General features: G+C 43.8%; 1 pseudogene; it reads right to left on the bottom strand.

Annotated features, from left to right (window-relative positions):
- Positions 1-668: 668 nt before the first annotated feature.
- Positions 669-8,844, bottom strand: LOC147987171 (uncharacterized; annotated as a pseudogene).
- Between the last annotated feature and the right edge of the window lie 1,980 nt (positions 8,845-10,824).

Below are 10,824 nucleotides of genomic sequence, written 5' to 3'. Positions count from 1 at the left end.
CACATAACTATACCTCAACATGCAACAAAGAGTCACTCCAAAGCCACTAATAGCGGAGAACAAACGAAGAGATTATGGTAGGGTACGAAACCACCTCAAAGTTATTCTTTCCAATCAATCCGTTGGGCTATTCCTATAAGTGTCACAAACAGCCCTAGAGTTCGTACTAGAATAACACCTTAAGACACAAATCAACCAAAACCCTAATGTCACCTAGATACTCCAATGTCACCTCAAGTATCTGTGGGTATGATTATACGATATGCATAACACAATCTCAGATTCATCTATTCAACCAACACATAGAACCTCAAAGAGTGCCCCAAAGTTTCTACCAGAGAGTTAAGACGAAAACGTGTGCCAACCCCTATGCATAGATTCCCAAGGTCATGGAACCCGCAAGTTGATCACCAAAACATACATGTGAGAACCCGGAAATTATTCCAGACCCTCCTGTGTATATTTGCCAATCCAGGATCAACTTGACAACACATCGAAAATGGTATCATTGCAGAACAATAAAATAAGTATAAGTTTAATAACTCTTGCCACAAGGCATACATAGTGAAATGTCTCATGACATTTATTACAACCAGAAACACAACGGAATATATAAATACGTAGCAACTCCATCTCAGCCACAGGCAGTCGATGTAGTCAACGTGTCCTCACTCCTCAGGATCATCATAACAGTCGTAGTCGACGCCCTCGTCTTCATAGATCTCTGTTGTTCAACAAAAGTATTGCCATGAGTACATTACGTACTCAACATGCCTCCCACGGGGAAGGACCTAATAACTACATGTGGCTTCAAAGGAAGGCTGTATGGCTCATTTGCGTAAAGCTAATTTTGTTTAACAAATAAAGCAGTTGGATAAAAGCATTTTTAGATGAAAACATGTTTATCTTCAGAACAACTTTCATCAAGTGAGGATCCTCGATGAACCCACGTCCTTCATAGGTTTCAAGAATAGGCGCAAAGAGGGAATAAGCAAGACAGGTCCTGTATGTCAAGAAATATTCATGTGTCGTCCATGACCGTGGACACGGCTATTCAAATAGTTTTACACTCTGCAGAGGTTGTACACTTTACCCACACGAGACAATCCCGACTTGTTGCCACCAGTGGCCGCTGGTATAGTACTCCATTTGGTGTACCGGCAGGGGGATTGTGACGAGGTCTTTGGACTAGATCCCCTAAAGATGTGACATGCCCACCGGGTCTGGAGCACGGAACCGAGAGTACGTCCTCAAACCGGTCCCCCCATCTGTGCCGAGGATACTCCTCGCAAGGCAGCTATCCCATCTGCGGTACGGCGACATCGACACCTAAGGCTAACTAGCTTACTTGACCAAGCCAGTGCCCATATAGCATGTGGCTGTACTGTTATCACAATCTTCAAATCCAAGACTTATTAGGCCTTATGCGGCACGGACGACTGATTGGCCCCTTCAACTTGTGAAGGGCAGCCAATCGCTCCTTCAATCCTTGATTCAGCTGTCGCCCGCACCAGTATTCAGATGGTAAGTTTCACCTAGAGTAGAAGAGGATAGAGAAGGTCAACAAGGGCCAACTGGCCTAGCTCAGCATTAAGTTTCAACTGTCAATGACTCGGAGGTCATTCAACAAGGCACCTATAGGGTGATAAGCATGGCTAAGCATTTCTACTCTACCGGAATTATATACTTCTACTCAGGTGTCAAGTAAATAGGCGACAAGCGGATCAGGGTAATGTGTCAATTGGCATGCTAGCTACGAGAATTAAAATAGCATGCACATAGCAACAATAAAACTCAATGCAATTTTGCAAACCATAGGATAAGTATGATCAAAGAAGGAGGCATGCCTTCGTTGTCGAGTTCCCCGTTTCCTTCTTCCTCATAGTGCTCCTCTCCCGTACCGTCGCCTCCTACTCGTAGTAACGGCGAAGCACAATAAATAACAAGCAATAAAATCCAATAACGTCCAATGAAATAACAAAATAGGAAGGATTGGTAGAAAGATGTGGATGGATATGGAGATTTCGAAGGAGGTAGATCGATTGATGATGAGTAGAGGGATTGAATGGATTGGTTGGGTATAGGTTTATCCGGACTAAGTAAAACTCGGCCACCAAATCTGACGTTCTAAATAGCAATACGCTAACTGAACTTTAATAGTGCCCAATACAAATACTTCAGCTAACTATAAAGAAAAGATAAAATAATGACTGACGTGACACAAACACAAAACAATAACTATCCTATGCATTTGAACGACACGACTCAACATAGCATGGCAATACAAATTTACCCACAAATCAATATTTAGATAAAATCTAAATATTTATAATGGTTAAAACATCAACTATAGAATTTAACAACAAGCGTCTTAAAAGTCAACCAAGCTACTTCCTAAACAAACTCGTTAAGTTACAAAACATCAAACAATAGCACGATCCTAAAGAAATGGTAAAACATAATAGACTCAAATCATGTAGCATATAATTAAAATAATCTAGATACATTTGAAGCAAATGGATCAACAATAATCTAGTCATAGCATGATCAACTCTTGTAACAAAAATCATGCACATGATATAACTCACAACACCACCTAGACTCAATCAAACTAATTTAAACAATAATTCTACAATCGTTCCGAAACTAAACTGGAACATAAATATTGCTACGCATGACAATATTATCTAGAAAGTACGCATGCATATACTATGTCTATGAACAAATAAAAATTATCGCACTTCACTAACATGCATAAAAAATAATAATTTTACAACTAGTTCTAGAAATTCTATGACCAATTCTAATATATCCTAGAATCACTCAACAATATTTAGGACAAACCCTAAGCATGCTACGGACATGACAATAAGACATAAACAATTTTGCATGATTACTTATATAAAACATCATACACACTTAATAAAAAAATAACACAATTAAACATCTATTCAAACAAAACAATTAACTCGTTCCTAGCATCATCGAAACAGCCTATGGGTTTAGCATTGGTTTTGGGTCACCGAGTAGTCGTTGGAGATGGAACCGGTGGTGTTGAGCGAGCGAGCACCGGTGCGCATCGTCGTCGTCGTCCGAACTCCGGTGATGAAGAGATGGTGGTGAGTGATGCTCCTAGTGACGAGAAGGCACCGGGACACGGATGGACATCACGGACGATCGGCGGGTGACATCGACGTTAGTCCCGAATAGAGCAGCGGCACGGCTCCATTGTGCGCGCGGCCAATGATTGCCAACGATTGGGAAATGATGTCTAGGAGGTAGGCTTTGGCAAGGGGATTCTGTTGGTGGGAGGAATTGGACTAGGATGCTCACCTTAGGCGACGGTAGTCGAAGAACAGTAGAGATGGGGCTGTATTGCGGGGTGGATTACGAGTGATTGGAAAGGAATTGGAGGATGGGATGATGGGGCTTTTATAGAGGTGCTCCTGGCGCATGTCATGACACGAAGGGTCTGCTGAATGGTAGCCGGAGGAGAGAGATCAGGAGGTGAATGCCATTGTTGGGCCAATAACTTCGTCAGTTACTTGCATGAGATTAAGCGCATCATGAGTGGAGCCATTAGACTGAACGGACTCGTCGTTGAGTGGGGAGTAAATCTTGTGTTGATGACGAATGGAAACGGTGAAGGGATTAATGGGATTTGAAGGGAAAAGAAGAGGCAACCATGGAGGTTTCTTCTCTGTAACATGTACGTGCACGCATGCGGGAGGAAGGAGAAGAGCCGAGCCGTCCGCTCGCTCGCTCACTCGGCTGGGCCGCTGGCCTGCTGGTTTGGCCTTGGGCCAAGTCTCTTTGGTGGCTGGACACAAAAAAAACAAAGAGAAGAGATGGCCCAGTGCATACGTGAATGTGTGTGACCAATTTTGGTGCATACGTGCAATATGCCAACAACGGCTAGGCTAGGATGCGCGTATTGTTCAAGGACCAATAAAAGAAAGAGAAACTAAAGAAGAGAGAAGAAAAGAAAATCAATATAATATAATATTGATTTCTTTTACTAGGATTGCTACAAGAGGAACCGAAACAAAGACAACTAAAAAGTCTTCAAGAATCCAAGAAATCAAAGTAACAAAAAAAACTTAAATGAAATATTACGAACGAATAAATCGACTCAGGATATTACGGAAAATATTTTCCACCTGACATGTGCTAAATTAATTCCAAACAACTTGGTATTAATTTGAGCAATCTCCAAAATATATAATTAAAGATTACGTTGCAACATCCCTTGGCTTAAAAAAATGAACTCTCGAAAAAAAAATCAGGATGTTACAACTCTACGCCCCTTACAAGGAATCTCGACCCCGAGATTCAGAGCTAAGGGAAAAGATTTGGGAACTCCTCCCTGAGGTCGTCTTCTCGCTCCCAAGTTGCTTCCTTCTTAGTGTGATTGCTCCACTGCACCTTGCAAAGTTTGATCACCTTTCTTCTAGTTGTACGCAACTGCTCATCAAGAATCTTGATAGGATACTCTTCACTTGTCAGGTCATCTTTGACTTCTATGTTGTCAAGTGAAGTCTTCTGCACCTCTTCCTCGGGTTTCTTAAAACACTTCTTCAACTGTGACACATGGAAAACATTGTGCACATTTGACAACTTCTCTGGGAGTGCCAACTGATAGGCTACCTCTCCACGTCGAGCGGTAATCCCAAACGGACCAATGTAGCGGGGCGCTAGCTTACCCTCGATTCCAAATCGATGCATTCCACGTAGTGGAGATACCTTCAGGTACACATCATCTCCTATCTTGAATGATATGTCATGACGACGTTTATCCGAATAAGCCTTCTGTCTAGACTGGGCTGCCTTCAACCTTTCTTGAATCATTTTCACTTGCTTGTCCGCCTCTTCCAACGTGTCAGGTCCAAACACTTGGTTTTCACCTACTTCATGCCAGTTAAGAGGTGTACGACACTTTTGTCCATATAAAGCCTCAAAAGGAGCCATCTTTATACTTGCTTGATAACTGTTGTTATAAGAAAACTTAGCATAAGGAAGACTCTTATCCCAACCACGTTGATAAGTCAAAGCACAAGCTCGAAGCATGTCTTCAAGAATTTGGTTTACCCGTTCCGTTTGTCCATCAGTCTGTGGGTGATACGCTGTACTGAAATCCAACTGAGTTCCCAGAACTTCATGTATTTTCTTCCAAAAGCGTGAGGTAAACTGAGTACCTCGATCTGACACTATCCTCTTAGGAACTCCATGTGCACAAATGATTCTTTCCATATACAATTCTGCGAGCTTCTCTCCACCATAGGTAGTCTTTACTGGAATGAAATGAGCTGACTTGGTCAATTTGTCCACTATGACCCAAATAGAATCAAATCCAGAAGATGTCCTTGGAAGGCCTGTGATAAAGTCCATTCCAATTTCTTCCCATTTCCACACTGGAACCTTAAGTGGTTGTAGTAGTCCTGCGGGTTTCTGATGCTCCGCCTTGACCCTTCGACATACGTCACACTGTGAAACATACTCAGCGATTTCTCGCTTCATACTCGACCACCAAAAACTACCCCGAAGATCATTATACATCTTTGTACTTCCAGGGTGTATTGAGTATGCTGACTCATGAGCTTCCTTCATGATCGTGTCCTTGGTATCCTTTTGGTCTGGCACGAACAAACGGTCTCGAAACCATATGCTTCCACTCTCATCCTCTCTATAGTCGGGTGCTTCACCCAATTTGATTTTCTCTTGAATCTCTTCAATGCCCTTGTCATCTTTTTGCGCTTCTCGCACTTGATCTTGGAGAGTAAACTTGACCTCTAACATTTCACCATTTTCAGCAAGGCTCACATACAGATTCATCTTTCGAATTTCCTCATAAAGTTCTGGCGCTTCCTTCTGAATCATCACATTGTTGACATAAACCTTCCTGCTCAGTGCATCAGCTACGACATTGGCTTTACCAGGATGGTAGTTAATGTTCAAATTATAGTCCTTGATCAAATCTAGCCACCTTCTTTGTCTAAGATTCAAATCCGGTTGTGTGAAAATGTATTTCAAACTCTTATGATCCGAGTATATCTCACACCTATTTCCGATAAGGTAGTGCCTCCAAGTTTTCAAGGCATGCACTACGGCGGCTAATTCTAAATCATGTGTGGGATAGTTAACCTCATGAGGGCGTAGCTGTCTCGATGAATAAGCTACAACCTTTCCTTGTTGCATAAGCACACATCGCAAACCCTGTTGAGAAGCATCGCAATAAACCTCAAAATCTTGCTGAATATCTGGCAATACCAATACTGGACCAGTTGTCAACCTCCTCTTGAGTTCTTGGAAACTCGCTTCACAAGCTTCTGACCACTCATATTTTTTATCCTTCTTTAACAACTGAGTCATAGGTCTAGCTATTCGGGAAAAATCTTCAATGAACCGACGATAATACCCGGCTAGTCCAAGGAAACTGCGTATTTCTGACACATTCTTGGGTTGCTTCCAACTGAGTACTGATTCCACTTTTGCTGGATCCATGGCAACTCCTTCGGCTGAGATGACATGTTCTAGAACGTCCACTTGTTTTAACCAGAATTCACACTTACTAAACTTGGCATAGAGTTGATGAGCCCTTAGCCTCTCCAAAACCACTCGAAGGTGTTTCTCGTGCTCTTCTTCACTCCGGGAATAGATCAAAACATCGTCAATGAACACTACAACAAACTTATCCAAGCAATCCATGAATACGCTGTTCATGAGATACATGAAGTAAGCTGTGCATTCGTGAGTCCAAAAGACATTACCAAAAACTCATAGAGACCATATCGAGTAACAAAGGCGGTCTTTGGAACATCTTGCGGGCGAATCTTCAACTGGTGGTATCCCGATCGGAGATCTATTTTGGAAAACACACGTGCTCCCTTCAACTGTTCGAACAAGTCATTAATCCTTGGCAGGGGATACTTATTCTTAATAGTTGCTGCATTCAGCACTCGGTAATCCACACACATGCGCATGCTACCATCTTTCTTTTTCACAAATAGCACAGGTGCGCCCCATGGTGATGTGCTCGGCCTAATGTAACCCTTCTCTCCTAACTCCTAAATTTGCTTCTTCAACTCGGCTAATTCATTCGCTGTCATCTTATAAGGTCTCTTCGCAATAGGAGAGGTGCCCGGTATTAACTCAATGACAAACTCAATCTCACGGTCTGGTGGCAATCCAGGCAATTCATCCGGAAAGACATCTGGATATTCCTTCACCACTGGAACATCCTCCAAAGTTAACTCCTTCACTTTGTTCAGCATGCAATCAACCTCGGGTTGAGGTGCAATCCTAGCTTGGTATTCCACAGTGGCCCCTTCAGTGATTGTTAATGTAACAGAGGTCCTAGCACAATCTACAAATGCCTTATGTTTCCTTAACCAATTCATTCCTAAAATGATATCCCAGCCTTTGGAGTCTATCAAGATAAGATTTGCTAGGAACTCTACCCCTTCTATAACTATAACCACTTTAGGACACTTCTGCCTAGTCCTTAAAATACCCCCAGGTGATTGCACTACCATTTGCAAGTTCAAACCCTCAGTTCGAAAATGATGTTTTTCAGCAAAACTCCTTGAAATGAACGAATGAGAAGCTCCAGTATCAAAAAGTACTGAACCGTAATATGAGTTGATCGGGAACATACCAAGAACAACATCTGGTGACTCTTGAGCCTGCTCGATGGTGACATGATTGACCCTTCCACGTCCTGATGCATGAGGTGCACCCCCTGGTGTATTGAGAATGCCTCGGCCATGTCCAGCTGCGGGTGTCTTAGCTGCAGAACCCAAATTGAACTTCACTGGAGTGGGACCAGTGTTCTTGTTGGGACATGCAACAGCAAAGTGACCCTCTTGCCCACAACTGAAGCATGCCTTTCCAGCTGTATTAGCATGATTACCTCCCACTTCAGCTCGTGGAGTCTTATATGCATTTGGCTGATAGGTGTTGTTGGGCCTTGATGGCTTGACATACTGTGCATGATTGCCGGGATGATGACCAATCTTCTATCGGGAGCTACCTGCCCCATGGTGATTCTCTGGTGCTCTACGCTTGCGGTGCTCCTCTAACTCCCTCCTTGAGTTCTCCTGGAGTATAGCCTTGTTGACAAGTGCTTGAAAGGTAAGGAAATCATGAGATACCAGCCTGTCCTTCAACCCAGGGTTCAGCCCCTTCAAAAACTTGGCAGTCTTGTCAGCTTCAGTTGGAATATCTGCCCTTCCATAACATGCCAGCTGCGTGAAACGACTAAGATATTCTGACACTGTCATCTTTCCTTGAGTAAGAGCTCGGAACTCATCCCTCTTCAGCTCTATGAGGCCTGTAGGAATATGTGTGATGTGGAAAGCTTCTGCAAACTCATTCCAAGTGATAGTTTGGGCATCCTCATGAGCTTCACAATAATTCTCCCACCAATCTGCAGCCACACCCTCGAGCCGGTGTGCCGCAAACTTGACACGATTTTCCACGGTGCAATTGGCCAAGTTGAGAGTCTTCCTGATTTCCTTCAACCAATCATCAGCGTCAAGTGGGTCTGCTAATCCCTCAAAAGTTGGCGGTTTTCCCTCATGAACTCAGCAAATCCCGACTGTGGTGGTTGACCCTGATTCTGATTCGCAACATTGGCTGCAAGCTGCTGAAGTATCTGTGTTTGCATCAACATCATCTATGCCATATTGGGTGGCGGCGGTGGTGGTGGCACATCATCTCCTCCAGAGTCAGAGTCGGTATCATGGACATGTCCCTCCTCAAAGTTTTCTTCAAAGACATGTTCCCCAAAACCTGGTCCACGACCGCGTCCACGTCCACGACCGCGACCACGTCTGCGTGCTCCATGGCCACGATCTCCGCGATTAGAATCCATCCTGTTGGCCTTCCGGTGTTAGAATAGAAGAGAGGGAAATATCTAACCCATAAACCCAATATGATAACAAATGAACAAATAAAACCAGCAACTGAACTCCAGATAAAACTCCAATTAAAACACTCAAGCATGAAAGTACTGGACAACATAGTAGCTATACCACATATATCGGTATAGTCTACCATGGACATAGCAAACATGAAAATAACTAACGTTCACTCGCATCATCAAAGATATCGCTCATGGTTCCTATAGTCCATCTACTCGCTGAGATCTCCATCGTACTGGTGGGTAGGTGCTGATGCAAAGCGAAGCCCGGATGGTGGTGATGCGGTCCCCTCTGGCGTAGCAGGAACTCTCTCCTCAGGCTCAGTCTCCTCCTCAGTGTCGTCGAGCTGCTGCTCGCGAGTCAGTGGTGCTGGAGGTGCAGGCGGTGCTGAAGGTGCAATGGCGCGATGTGTCAGGCGACGCTTCTTCGCTAGAGCGCTCTTCTTCGTCCGCGTTATCTTGATGCATGGATGAAGCCTCTGGCGTGGAGGAGGTCTAGGGTCCTCTGGTGGAATTTCCTGTTGGTCACCATTCTCCACGACAAGCATAGCGTTCGTCGAGATGATACCCTGCTCTGCAACTGCCTCAGCGGCCTCCCGTGCTTCATGGGCAGCGGCTAAGGAAGTGTTCGCCTCCACCAATCTCTCCTCAAGTATCTCCACACGCTCCTGGTAATACTCTAAGCGCTGACGGTTCTCCTCCAGCATAGTCGTAGTCATAGCAAGGTTTTGCTCAAGTCCAAGGGTAAGTGAAGCCATACGAATGATCGTGGGATCATCCTCCTCCATGTACCCCAAGTTCTGCTGAATCGCTCCGTCCCCAATGCGGAAAGTGAAGTACCGGAACGGGGTGTGCCTCAGCTCATCCTGATGAAGTCCGGCTATCCGATGCATCGCCTGATGAACCACTCCAATGACAGCATCAAAGAAGTCTTCTCCATCATATGTGTATCGGTAACTGCTGGTCTATTCTTCCATCCTCGGATACACCACCAAGTTGACCTTGAAACGTTCCTCGCCCCCGATCATGCGGTAGGAGTGTAAGGAAACCTCTGGATCCTTGTTGAAGCCTAAGCATGTGAGCATGTCCCGAAACTGAAGACCGAGGTTGCCAAACTGCTCAATCCGGCGTGAGGATGATATCACCATCTACATATTTGAATAAGAAGAGAATCAGTACACAATTTAATAAGAGAAAATAGAAGAGAAATACTAGAAAATTTATAAAATAATATTTTATAAAATAATTTCTAAGGCTTTCCATTTCTAACTAAGGCCACGTTACTAGGTCGACGTTGGCTCTGATACCACTTCTGTGAGAACCCAGAAATTATTTCCAGACCCTCCTGTGTATTTTTGTCAATCCAGGATCAACTTGACAACACAGCGAAAATGGTATCATTGCAGAACAATAAAATAAGTATAAGTTTAATAACTCTTGCCACAAGGCATACATAGTGAAATGTCTCATGACATTTATTACAACCAGAAACACAGCGGAATATATAAATACGTAGCAACTCCATCTCAGCCACAGGCAGTCGATGTAGTCAACGTGTCCTCACTCCTCAGGATCATCATAATAGTCATAGTCGACGCCCTCGTCTTCATAGATCTCTGTTGTTCAACAAAAGTATTGCCATGAGTACATTACGTACTCAACATGCCTCCCACGGGGAAGGACCTAATAACTACATGTGGCTTCAAAGGAAGGCTGTATGGCTCATTTGCGTAAAGCTAATTTTGTTTAACAAATAAAGCAGTTGGATAAAAGCAATTTTAGATGAAAACATGTTTATCTTCAGAACAACTTTCATCAAGTGAGGATCCTCGATTAACCCACGTCCTTCATAGGTTTCAAGAATAGGGGCAAAGAGGGAATAAGCAAGACAGGTCCTGTACGTC

This window comes from Triticum urartu, chromosome 2A, assembly GCF_056163025.1.
Source record: "Triticum urartu cultivar PI428250 chromosome 2A, HENAU_Tu73, whole genome shotgun sequence".
NCBI classification, from domain to species: Eukaryota; Viridiplantae; Streptophyta; class Magnoliopsida; order Poales; family Poaceae; genus Triticum; species Triticum urartu.
Note: the sequence above shows the minus strand (reverse complement) of the source record. Positions and strands in the feature narration are given on the sequence as shown.